The sequence below is a fragment of the Epinephelus moara genome, chromosome 11 (assembly GCF_006386435.1).
Source record: "Epinephelus moara isolate mb chromosome 11, YSFRI_EMoa_1.0, whole genome shotgun sequence".
Classification (NCBI taxonomy): Eukaryota; Metazoa; Chordata; class Actinopteri; order Perciformes; family Serranidae; genus Epinephelus; species Epinephelus moara.
Window position 1 is genome coordinate 21,521,331 of NC_065516.1, and position 13,859 is coordinate 21,535,189.

Consider the following 13,859-nt stretch of genomic DNA (forward strand, 5'->3'; position numbering starts at 1 on the left):
ATTTCACAGAGGACGGAGGAAATTGTTAAAACATGTGAGCTGAGGCCCCGGCTGCTGGGTAACCCTACCCGTTGGGCTGAGTGGCTCTTGGGTGCCACCCAGCGCCAACAGTGCCAGGAGGGAATGGAGGGGGAGGGTGACAGGGGTGAGGGGAGGGCAGTGGAGGAGAGAGAGGCGAGGAGTGAAAAGGTCATACTGGCTGATCCTATTAGAGTGTCTCACCTTCTCATAGTGCTCAGAGCCAGAGAAGACCTGACACGGGTAGAGTCGAGCCCGCAGTATCGTATGAACACAACACTGGGTGGTTCTTGTTAGAGCAAACAAGGTTTTTTTTTACCCAGAAATTTCTTCTGTTGCATTTGCACATGTACTGTACACATGAGTGTTCCAGTTTCAGACAGAAAGATGGACTTTTAAACTAAACTAAACTGGATTAACAAGGTAATCTATAAAGTTATGTTAATTTTTTAGGATGTTCATATATATATATTTTGTTTTTTCTCGTAAAATACTGGATAGTTTGACCTCTTGAGGTCACATTAAACTCAAATCAATTTTTGCTTGAATTGCTCATAGCTAATAGAAATATGGCACCTTTGATAAAGAGTCATAACTTGACTTTTTATTGTTTTAAAGGCTCACAAGTCAAAATATTTGTGAATTAGTGACTTATATTATCATTGCAGATTAATTTAGTAGATTATAAGACCATTCCTAGTAAATGAAAGGAGCTGTATGTTTCATTCAGAACATAAATGTAGCAGCAAAAGTAAGATATAGTAAAGAAATGGTATCATAAGCAGAGACTGACAAATGTATGTAAGAATTCTGCTTTTTCTGTCATGTGTGCATGTTGGTGCATGTGAGTCCCTGTGTGTGTGTCCGACTGGCTAGCTGATCGCCACCCCTCTGCTCATATGGCAGTTACCACTGATATGGGCATGGTGTTGTCATGGAAGCCCTTCAGGTAGCAGTGTCAGCTCTGTCAGCATTCTTGCTGTTGTTAGCGCTGATTATTGAGTTAGCATCGTGCTAGCTGCTGGCTCTACCTCCTCAGGACTTTCCAAGCCCAGACTCAGAATCATAGACCTCTGAATGGCGCATACTCCTCCTTTAAAATACCTAATTGCCCAATAGTGCTCTGAAATCTCAAAAATTCCCCACAACTGAGACTTGATGTTTTAAAAAATAAAAACCATAACAAGGTTGGCTCATTTGAAAAAAATGAATTCAGAAGATAGGGTCATTATCATTATAAGACCCAGTGGGGTGGTCTGTAATGTATGTGCCTGCATAGCTACTATATATACATATGTGTCTATCTAATATGCACATGTGCATGCACAAGTATGCGTATGTTACTATGTTTGTTTTGTCTATATATTGTTTTATTCTGGAAAACTATCAAAACTACGCGTCGTCACTCCCAACTCGTTACTAATGCTTGATCAGTGGCCTCTGTGTCTGATACTGGTGCACTGAGGCACCCTTAAGCGTCTGTAAAGAACGAGAAACTCTGCATAGGGTGGGAGGGATTTTTTTGGTGGATGGTCAAACACAGGACTTTCACCCAGTAGTCCGCTGTTTGTGTCCCCTGTGAAATCAAAAGTCAATGTTGAGTTATTCTAGCTACATAATATAATATGTCACATTAATGCAGACCATGATTTTTTCTCTAAACCTATGTACTTTTGTTGCCTGAACCTAAAAACAAAGTAAACCTACGTTAGTTCAAGTTTATTTTGAAAAGAGACTGTGTGTATGTGAAAGGAGAAAATGTGCATTTATTGTGAAAGGGGATTTTTCTTTTTGAAACAACACTATGCATGCAATAAGCTGAAATTGACATGCCGTCCCTGAGCATCCAAAACTGAGGCTCGAGGGGAGCTACACTGATTAATCCTTAGGGCCACTGACCTAGTGTTCGTATTTGAGGAGTTTGGAGTAATAATGTGTTGTATAAAGACATCAAGTGACACTAACACTGTGTATGGAGACATGTATATCTAGTTAGAATAGATTAGAATACAATGGGTCTATAATGCAACTGAAGGTGCCATTATCTCCAGTCTTTGTTGTTCTGCCAATATATTGTATTAAAGTGTATAAGAACATATAAGTATTAATGCATAATGCAGCAGAGCTCCGTCTCCTAACCTCCTCCATACTGGTTCCCACATCGTGAACCACGGTGGTGGGCGTTCACAGTCACAGCTGAGGCTGGGTAATTAAACTAGTCTGGGGCCATGTGGAAAAGACATAGAGCTTTAAATGCCCTCACTGGAGATAACATGAGCACCATGCAGATAGATCACATGGGAGCCCCCCGTTTACTGGGGATGCCAGCTGCATTGAGACACTGCAGCAAGCTTTGTCACCTTGTAAACCAACGAGGAGAGACAGGGAAGCGTGGGGAAGTCAATGAGCGGTACTACAGTTTGTCTTTTTGTTGCACACCAGAGGCAGAGGGAGCGGGAGAGGGGAACATGGGCTCTGAAATTGCACGGTGCTTAATAAAAACGCGGAGGAGGCTAGCATGAGACGCATGAAGTAGCTCAAACAAGCATCAGGTGTCTCTGGGATTTCAAAGGAAATTTCATGCTGTAAAACTGTATTTTATGGTTCTCAGCTAAGAGAGATTGTGAAATACAAGCCTCTGATTGTTGACATTAGATATTATTTAGTTTTCTTTTTTTGCAATATAGATGCAAATGAGCCATCACCATACATACACCTCAGTGGAAAGGAATGAGCAAATTAGAAATTCACCAGAGCTACAAGTAATTATTATTAAAAAAAACAACTTTGTATTATACTGAGGAGTGATTAGATCTAATCAGGCGGAGATAAAGCCAGTAAACAGATCATGAAACATCCGCTCCTTATGAATACAACATAATTATTAAATGATTATGGTGATTACACACCCACCAGGGTTTGTGGTGTGTCTTCATTATCACGCAGATTAATCAACGCCACAGCCTCAGGCAGCAGGCTGATGAAGGATTCACGGTGCAAGGAAGATTCATAATGAGGTCAAAAACAAGAACACATACCATTGTATGTATGTACTCTGTGCATATATATATATACACACACACACACACACACCAAAAAACACAAAAAAGAAGCTCAGAAAATATCAGTCAGAGACATAGTTATGTAATAAATTTACCACAGCACAATGTTTCCACATTATCTGAGTAGTTCTGATGTATTAAATTCACTACTGAATTCATAAAGTTTGCCAAAAATCCTTTTGGATCAGCTCTCTGGAAGCAGGTGAGGCAGCTACTGGTGTTTGGCAAAATATGAGCATTTATTTAGTGTGATGAAATGATCAGAAATACTGCAGGTCACTGAATCTGGCAGTGACACACACATAACTCACATCGCTAATGCTCCAAGGATACAATGTGCTGTATTTTATTACTATATTATTTTACTATTTATCTGATGTGCCTTCCAGTGACAGATTATTATATCAATTATGAGGATTAGGAAAGTCAAAATAGGTAGACCTGACTGGTAAATCAATTTTGGGGAAAGTGAGTATTAAAGGAACATTATGTAAAATTTGGGGGGATTTAGTGGCATCTAGCAATGAGGACTGCAGACTGCAATCAGCCACTTTTGATTCTTCCAGTTAGAATTCCTTCCGTGTTTGTTGCTCAGGGGGGATTTTACTGTGAGCCGAATTATCCGCAGAGGTCTCTTTCTCTCCAAAACAAATGGACCAGATGATTTAAACTGGTAAAAACACTGAAAAAAGCAGTTTCATGTTAAAAATCTGTATTTTTCTGATGCTGTTCGGCTCGTCACGGAGACTCGGCTAACTACAGTGGCCGGTGTGAAAATACGTATGGCCCTATCTAGAGCCAGTATGTGGTTTGTCCATTCTGGGCTACTGTAGAAACATGATGGCAACATGGTGATCTCCATGAGTGAGGAATTGAAATCCAGCACTTACAGTGTCAGACACTGGCGAAAAAAGCCATTCTTTAGCGTCAGCATGATATGCAGCCAGTCGCCTTTATAGTTTAAGGGCGCTTGACGGTGTTGGGGGAAACATGGCAGGGCAAAAATGAAAGTTAAGGTGGCAAAAATCAAATGAGGGTGGACAACAACAAACACCGACCTTCACCTGGGAGAGCGGTGTTCGCTTCCTGTAAGATTCTAAACCCAACCACATGCTTTTGTTGCCTAAACCCAATCACGTGCGTTAGTTGGTAGCGAAAAAAAAGGTGTCAGTCCACGTTGATGTACCGACGTAGTGCATTTATTTTGAAAGAGACTGCTTACTATAATATATTCAATTTCTGCCAGTATATCCCCCTAAATCCTCCACGCTGGACCTTTAACATTTTTAAACTGCATCCAGTTTTCTAAGCTTTTCTAGATCAGAGAAAAGTTCATGTACTCTTCATGTCTAATAATGTTCCTCCACTGCATCACAATGTATAAAACAACTGTAGAACAGCTACCCTGATATTAGTTGTGTCTCCATTATATGACGCAAATTAATCAGTGTCAGAGGCCCAGACAGTGGGAGAAAATGATGGATGAAAGATGTCTGCACGGTAACCATGTGACGCAAATAAAAAAAAAAAAGGTAAGAAGGCACTGAGAGCTCCTGAGCGTGTCTGTGATGTAGTGACAGAGGAGGATAGAGTGTGTGTCTCGCTGATGCAACAGACAGTGGGAGAAACCCGGTGCGTGTGTCTTTTCAAGTGTGTGTGCGAGTATGTCTTTCTATGATGACAGAACAAACGACCTCCTCTGTCATGCATGGCCTTGAGAAACCTCCATGGATTTAGGCCTCCATCAGCCCAGAGGGGTGGGCGGGGGCTCTCTGGCTGTCCTTGGAGCTGCCTGTTTGTCTCTTTCCACACCGCCGACTAGCCAAACAGCAGGGTCCTCCGCCTCTCCCACGGGTCAGGTCCCTCTCAACCCCCGGCAAGCTTTGATCTGACGGACAGAAGAAGGGGGTCTGAGAGGGCTTTGGGAACTCTAAGCTCTGTGTATGTGTGTGTGTGTGTGATGGGGTAGCAGACAGAAAGGCAGGGGGATGGTTCGGGTCAGTCGGGGTCAAAGGCCGATGTCCATCTTGACTGTCCTGTTACAGAAGAACACCTACCACACACTCGAACAAGCATACACTAAGTCAAACATATGACAACATATATCAGGACACATAGAGTTTAAAGCTGCTATAGTCAATATTTTTACAGTACCAAAGGATCAAATTACCATGTGAAATGTAAAAGGAGTCGCTTGCAGTGAAGATCCCACTGAGAATTATCACCTGACCTTCCATATTTTCACCCTAATTGGCCTCCTTTACATGACCGCAGTTTCCATTAGCTTGTAAAGCATCTTTCAGCTCAGTGTTTTGGTTTTCAAGCCCTAAACTTAAATGTTTTGATCCACTCTGACTGTAGTTTTCAGGCAGCATGGCAGATGTTTTCAGTTTTAAAAACCCACTGTGTTCTAAATTCCCAGCACCAAATAACAGACAGACAAAGTTAGGGATATATTCATTCATAAATTCACGTTATTTGCAGATGATAACAAATATTTCCTGCTCTGGGGACAGTTTACAGCAGCTTCTGGAGATGGTCACATCAGAATGAACTAAATTAAAGATGTGGTTTGACTCAAACAGATTATCATTAAATCTGAGCAAAACCAAACTAATGCTCGGCTTCGTCGAGTGTACCAAGTGCAGCACGATGCTCGTATATGACAGCAAAAAGACGGGGACCTCGACACTTAAGAGGCACATGACGAAGGTTGCCATGGAAGGAAAGACGAGAGTCAGCCTTTAATGTTCACGTTCGTATCCTTAAAAAAAATGTTGGGGTGTAAACCAGGCTCGGGCTCGGGACGGACGGGCTGGGACGGGCTCTGACAGAACATGCATGGGCTGGACAAAGCTGAAAAGTCAGACACATACTGGATTACAAAGCATTATAAACTCTGTACTGTTCTCTGATATTGCCACAATTAAATTATAGTGTTGAGGTATGAGGAGACACCTACAAATCCACCCTACAACCATTATTCATACTGCAAAAAAGAACCATAAGAATGTTGGATATCGGGAACAGACTAATAACCTGTTTTTGAAGTCACATGAACAGAAATTTATGAATCTGGTGGATTTTAAAACAACTCAAGTCATGTACAAAGCAAGAAGTAACCAAGAAGTAACTACCTAGCAACATATAAAAAATGACCAAAACATGGCAAAAAGAAGAGTAAACACTGAACATACATTTGTCATGTGGCCAGAAGGATGACTCCAGATCTACTATGTGTCTATTAGATATTAGAATTGTTCATGTTATCACTCACCAGTATCAGAAATGCCTCTGATACTGCTTAAAATGCTGGATTGAGTATCAGGGAGGGTATTTGGGTATCCGATACAACATAATTTTCCATTAACAAACTTTAAAGTAGCTTCAAATCCAGATAAAATGTCCAGTTTTTAGTTTTGTATAACTTAAGGTGTTGACAAAATGCCAGAAATTTGGCAATATTTTATACCAGAAAGTCCCATCAGTTAAGGATTTAACCTGAGCGATGCCAGAAAATAATGATAGCAATAATGTCACACTCATACAGAGTTGGTATTGTTGGTTTTTACCGCAATGATATCTGATCAGTATTTGGTATTGGCCGATAAACAAGTTCAGGTATTAGAATATTATAATACTATACTAATATTATATCAGTGCTGCAGCTTGTTCCCTCTGCCCCCAGGTGGCTAAATAATTAGCTATTTCGGGTTTGAACCACTAAATATCTGCATTATTTTGTGGCATCATGCACAAACTTCTGCTATTTTCTGCTCAGGGTGGTTTTATCTTAATTTATGAGGGTGCCACTGATATTTCAAAATATAAAGAACAACATACAGGAAAAAATACAAAGAGCAAGTCTTGTATCTCTTTACGATGAGTCTAACCTGACTGCTCACCTGTGTGAGTGTTCGCATGTCTGTGTGATCACCGTGTACGCACGCAGATCTGCCACTCATCCCCACGCCTTTTCCCCACGGGCAGCCTCTCTGACCACCGCACAGCCATCAGCCCTCCACTCACTTCTACCCAGGACAGCCCCCTTTTGAAGGCTGAGTAATTAACGTGCCATCTGATACACCATCCGGCCACAGAGCCTCTCCAGGGACACACACACACGCACACATCTCCCCCACACACACGCACAAAACTTGCATGCACACTCGCACGCTTACACGCACAGGTGATCCATCAAACGGTGTTAACTGGCCGAGTGTCGCTGTCAGCTGTGGCTCGTTGTATGATGGTGACCCTGAGGTTAGCCCAAAGAGACCATCATGTGCCGTAATGGCAATCCCCTCTTCAGCAATTTGGAATTGGATGCACCATAAAACTAATCCTGAAGATATGATGTCTGATTGAAGGTCTCTAACTGTTGCCCTAAAGGGATAGTTAGGTACAGGGGAAATCTACTGACTCAGAGTCATGCAAACTAGTGCCTGGATACATTGTTGTATGTATGTATGTAGATATATATATGATTATATTACATTTAAATCACTGAAATCAACAGGCCTATATTTGGGACAGGCCTTTCACATAAAACTGTTGTTCAGCAAAGATCAGGAAATACAATCAAATTGTTTATTTAAACCAGTATGAACTTTACTTGTTTAAAAATTAGGCTTCAGAAATCATTCATTTGATCTAGTTCTGACAGACAGCGGATCAGACAGAGAGTGAATTACGGCACTCAAGGATTACGGCACCCGACACACCGACACACACTTTCTCTCCTGTTAAAACAATATTCACAACTTGGATTAATTTTCATGAAAAACCCTTTTGATTCTTTTGATCTGAGGACCCTTACCGACGAAAGGAATATGAATAACTTGCAGGGTAATAGAGGAATGGACACATAATTTGAGGTAGCAAACAACCTGTTTTTATACATCTGAATGTCTGATTGAAGATGAAAAAATGAACTGGTTAGCAACCGGACCAGGCCTCTAATTGAGACAGGCCTTTATTTGTCAAAATGTGTAGCCACACCGGGCTAGTAAAAGGGACTAGGCTTTTAATTGAAGTTTTAGGGTATACAATTATGTGCTTTCCAAGGAGTGTTCCTTATGTATTTAAATCTGAATATTTAAATTTTAGTCACCGTATATACGTTTTAGTGTCAAAATACTGTTTTGCCAAGCAATTCTAAAAATGTTTCCCCACCTGACCTGTCGTAGGGTTCTGCACAATGACGGTGCCACATACAAACCACCTTGCCCGCCTATAATGTGCTGAGCCCTCTTTGAGAATTGTGCATCACTGATTTTCCAAATAAGCTATATTCATCTAACCCTCTAACCAGCATTGAAGCTAAGCAACTTAGCTACTGCTGAGGACGCCATGTTAGTATGGATCCAAAAGTCACACAATATTTATGTTTATTTCATTTAGAAAGGCACAATACACATTAATTAACATGATCACTTAAGTCACGTAAATGTGCCAGATGTATATGTGTATACACAAGACAATAAAATAACATACAAAAGCACAGATAGAAGCAGATTGATAGCATGTCCATAGAAGGGCACATAAGCACAGAGCAAGCATATAACCATAGACAAAAGCACATAGCAAGGCACATAAACACAAACAAGAAGACATAAGCACTATTAATAAAACAATGACAAACACATAACCAAAAACATTACCAGCATACGATACAAAACATAAAACATAACATACACTAAAGCACACAGCCAGAAACAATGACACACACAAACTAACCAATCGAGGCAGGGGTAGTCAGCAACTCCTGTATTCTGCTAGGTAAAATTAATTGTCAAAGGAGTATGGTGGCTTTAAAGAGAGCAATATCACGGCTTCCCCATCAAGAAGGGTTGTATGATGGCAAAGTAAAGTAGCACAAAAATTGCACAGACTAATGATAATTACCTCATACAATACTATAATACTATAATATTTTGAAAAATGTAATTAACCCTTTTCAGATATCATCAATTTTACCTTCATCTCAGCTTTTTGCCAACTTGCCTAATGTGTTTCCAATTTTAAAAAAAACAACTAAAAAAGAACCCAGACGGACCTGTCCTTTTAAGTTAGGGAGGATATTACTAATTTAATATTTTCAATTTAAAAACTTAATAATGACACACTCATTTATGATGAGTCTACAGGGTATAAGGATAAGTATTTTCCTATCATACATAAGCTATTATTTATCTATTAACAATTAAATTAACAGCTAGATCAGTAAAAACTAAATGTAAGCTCAGTTTATTTCAACCACCAAACAAATCACAAACTGTAAATATATCAAAAAGTGTGTTTTGCTCGATAAGAAGAAGGAAAAAAAACTAAACACTCTAACTCCCCCTATAGTCCCTTTTAACATGCTTCTATCTGTTTTAGAAACAAAAATACAGGAAAATTAAATAGATTACTTCCAAAAATGTCCATGTGAAGGATTCAGATTGATTTGAATTGTGAAATATGTGCATGTGTGTGATTTCCTGTCACCATTTGAATAGTGGTGTTAAGCTATTCATGCTGCTGTTTAGGTTCACCTATGTTACAAGACTCCACCTTAACTCAGCACAAAAGTTCAACGACATTAAAATGAGTAATGGGAGTGTTTTTCCTGTCGGCCAAGACGTTTGATATGGTTTAACAGGAAATGTTGTAATGACGAGGAAGTCTCTGTAAAACCGCTTATGACAAACAAATGTTATCACTGAAATTACATAAAATATTTCTATCAATTTTCAAATTTTTACGATAAAAGTCCCACATTTTTCATTGCACCTGTGCAGACTGAGCGTTCGTCAGCTGCAATAAACAAGAACTGAGACCACATCTCCATAAATTTCTCTTCCACCGAGACTTTTTAGGACATCACGTTCGACACGATGACCGTGAAATCGCTTTGATTTCTGGTGTGGTCATGGAAAGTTCAAGCCTCTTAGAAAAAAAGGTTGGATTTGGGGTTTAGTTGCTCGGACATGGCCATTAGAGACCCTCGACAGAATATTTTCTCCACGAGGTTAAAGGTGACGCGGGGATGTCAAAATAAGAGTGATGCCTGAGAAAGAAATCCTTCCTGACATTTATTTGGAGTTGTAAAAAGGTTTGTTTCGTGGATTGATTGAACTGATGGAAACAATTTTACCAATTAATGAAGAACTAACAAAATAAAACTATTATAAAAAAAATCACAGTGTCCACCTTTGCTCTGGGTGTTGACCAGGGAAGCCTGTTTTTTGTCTGGAAGATCACTTTTGATGTGGCCAACACTGCCATGGGCAATGTGTCAGAGAAGAAAAAGAAAACGACAAGAGAGGAGAAAAAAGGGTAAAAAAAAAAAAAAGTCCTAATCCATAGTTGCAGGTGTGTTACACTTTTGTTGCCCCAGCAGAAGTTCACAACAGAGTTGATGACAAAGGGCCGGGCCCCATGCAGCCTATTGTGGCCTGGAGAACAATACGGAGGCTGTGAATGACTAATCCCTCTGGACCGCTGACAGGTTGGGCCTTTAAGCAACCTGGGGACTCATTTCTCCACTGGGCTGGGCCGCTCGTCTGACAGGGATGGGAAAACCCGGGCTACTTACAGCCACTGAGCCTTCGCCCAGAGCAGAGACTGGGAGCCATTGTGAAGGGGAAAATATTATCTCCATTGTCAGGTTGTGGCTGTCTTTGTAATGTCAGAAGATGAACTCGGGGAGAATATGCCACCGGAGGGGGGACTGGAGCAGCGACAGAGCAGGATCAGAGTGTGTGAATGCCATTCAGCCAAGTTAAGAGGTTTTTGGTCTAAAACCTTGTCTCAAAACAAATTCTTGTGACCTCATTGTCCCAAAGGAATCTAACAACAAAGGTGTTTGTGTTGATATTTTCATCTAAATAAAATAGCTGTAAACAAGGTATGTGGACTTCAGTTTTCCCCCATAATTTGATCACCATACTTTTAAAAATATCAATAAAAATCTTTGACTACTCTCATGATTTGTACCTTTATTTTTATGTACATTATAACTGTGTTTGCACGCCTGCAGGAGCGTATCTTAGAGCAACCCTACACATCCAGAAACTCAGACACAATGGCAGAAATATGCAGTGTGTGTACGTAAAACAAGCCCATAGAAAGAACCCGCTGGTGTTAATCTCTTTGTGAGAGAGACAGAAAGGCGAGGACAAGATAATAGGCCAGGGGGGACACCGCCCAGTCCTTGTAAACAGGCCTGGGATGGCTCCACATGCCCTGAGAACAAACACAAATATCTGTTTCTCCTGGGCTCCCGCTGGCAACACTCTGGAACCAGGACACCACCCAAGCAGCTCAGCGACAGCCTCAGCCAAGAAACAGCAGCGCCGAGCTGATATTCACCTCCCGTCCCATTGCCCAGTTAGGGAGACAATGGAGGACGAGCCTGAGAGAGGGCCGCGGGGCTTGTGTGGATGTTGTTTTCATCAACCTTCCCCTCCTCGTGCCCTCCTTACCCCTCCTCGCCAATTTATGCATCTTCCCCACCGTCTTCTTCTACTCTTTTTTTTTTCTTTCCCCTCCCTCTGTTTGGCTCGACCTTCCCTTTCAGAGTGTCCAGCTCATCCTGCCACAAAGAGCCTCCATTCTCTCCTGAGAGGAGGCTGCCAGTCCTGCACTGTAACCCAATCACCTATCTAACAGAAGAGTGTGTCATCTCCACAGAGTAACAGGAAGTCAGATCTCCGTCTCTCTCCAGCTCTCAGTCACACTGACTCACCAGAGGGCATATATGCATACACGCATGTATGGACAGCAAATTACCAATATCCTGGACTAAACAGCATGACATTTGATTTTGGGGTATTTTTTTATGCGTGACACATAGGTTTACATTGATATGATTGTGTTCTTTAAAGATAAGGATGGTGATACTCTATATTTTAGTTGATGTCAAAAAAATCCAATGAAAAGACCAGAACGAACAAGAATTGTCTGTGTAGCCAAAGCCTGGTCTAGTTTATTCTTTTTTTTTTTAACCACGTTTGAAAAAAAGAATAAACTATTTGTTGTAGTTAATTTAGAGAGCTGCTGCTGGAAATATAATCAGTGGCTAAAAATAATCTCCTACAAATGCACAATTTACTTATTTGAGTGACATTTGCTTAACAATCACAGTGCCTGGCTGTTTTAGGAAATAATAACCCTTTTTAGGGTTAGGGTTAGACTGGGATTAGAGTGAAAGAGATGGTTAGGGTTTGGATTAAATGATAAATAAAAAGGTAATAAAAATAAATTAAATACAAGTCACACTAAAGACAAAGGCAAAATCATGAGGTTAACATCCACACTGAATAATACATAGTGATAAATAGCCAGTAATTAAGGTCTTTCCCTGGAAGTGCTTAAAATAAGGTGTGGGGTCATAAATAGCTGAGTGTAACACATCTAAGACATGCAATAGAAAGTAATTAAATACAAATAAAACTGTAAAACATGCATCATATTCGAGGATAAACTCATCTACATGTGCTTGTCCCTTCCTATATTGCTATAGATCATGAAATAAAGATCTTCTTTAAAAAAAAACACACACATCTTTTTTGCAAGCTCTTAAGTGTATTTTTATTTGTTTCAGGAATTAGAATTATTATTGTTATTATCTCCCCCTTTTTAAGAATAATGTTAATGCTACTACCTTCTTATTTTGTTCGCTTTTATCACGTCCTGCTTTTTTAAAATATATGTAATACATAATTAAATTAATTATCTTATATGATATTTAATGTTTGTCATGTACACTGCTCAAAAAAAAAAAAAAAAAAAAGGGAACATCTAATCGTGACAGTGTAACACCAAGTCAGTTACACTAAAGGGATATCAATCTGTCCTTTTACGAAGCACAAGTGATTGTGAATCAGTTTCAGCAGCTTTGGTGCAAATGAAAGTGACAACAGGTGCAATGGAGAGGCAAAAACAAGACAGCCCCAAATAGGGAATGGTTTTACATGTGGTGTCCACAGACAGTTGCTCTCTCCTTATTTATCTCTCATGACTGATTCTCTAGTTTTGTGTTCTGCTAGTGTCCTGATCCAGCTCTGGAAGGAGATCCCTGAGGACACCATCCTCCGACTCATCAGGAGCATGCCCAAAGGTTATCAGAAGTGCATACAGGCAGACGGGGGCCGTGCACATTACTGAGTCACATTATGAGTTGGATCAGCCTGTGATATCAGTTTTTTACCTTGATTTTCAGTGTGATTTTGAATCCAGCCCTCAGTGGGTTGATGATTTTGGTTTCCATTGACCGTTGTTACACCATTTTGTTCTTTTGATCAGTAAAGATTTTACACTTGAATAATTTGTTCATTAAGATCTAATGTGTCATTTAAGTGTTCCTTTAATTTTCTGAAGCACATTGAGTTTATGCTTGTCGTTTGAAATGTGCTATATAAATAAAGTTGACTTGATTTGTTGGTATTTCTCTCAATCAAACCTTGATGTAATTACAGTCCCCAGTTGTTAGTTGCTCAATAATGAGCCTATTTTAGGGAGATTAGTAAAATAAAGGGGGATGGTTTAGGGTTAGGGTTAGTAAAGTGTGAATATAAGATTTAAATACAAGATTTAAATCTTTAGTAGCAATGAATGGGTGTATGAAGTAAAGGGAACCTTTGCTGAATTTCAACCAGGACTGTGTCACCGTGGTGTGAGGAGTGTGTGCAGATGAATGGTGTTAAGGTGTTCCTGCTGCCGCCAGCTCCTTTAGCTCCCTGCCCATGCCATGAGGAAAAATCTGCTGGATGACGCAATGTGTCATTTTGT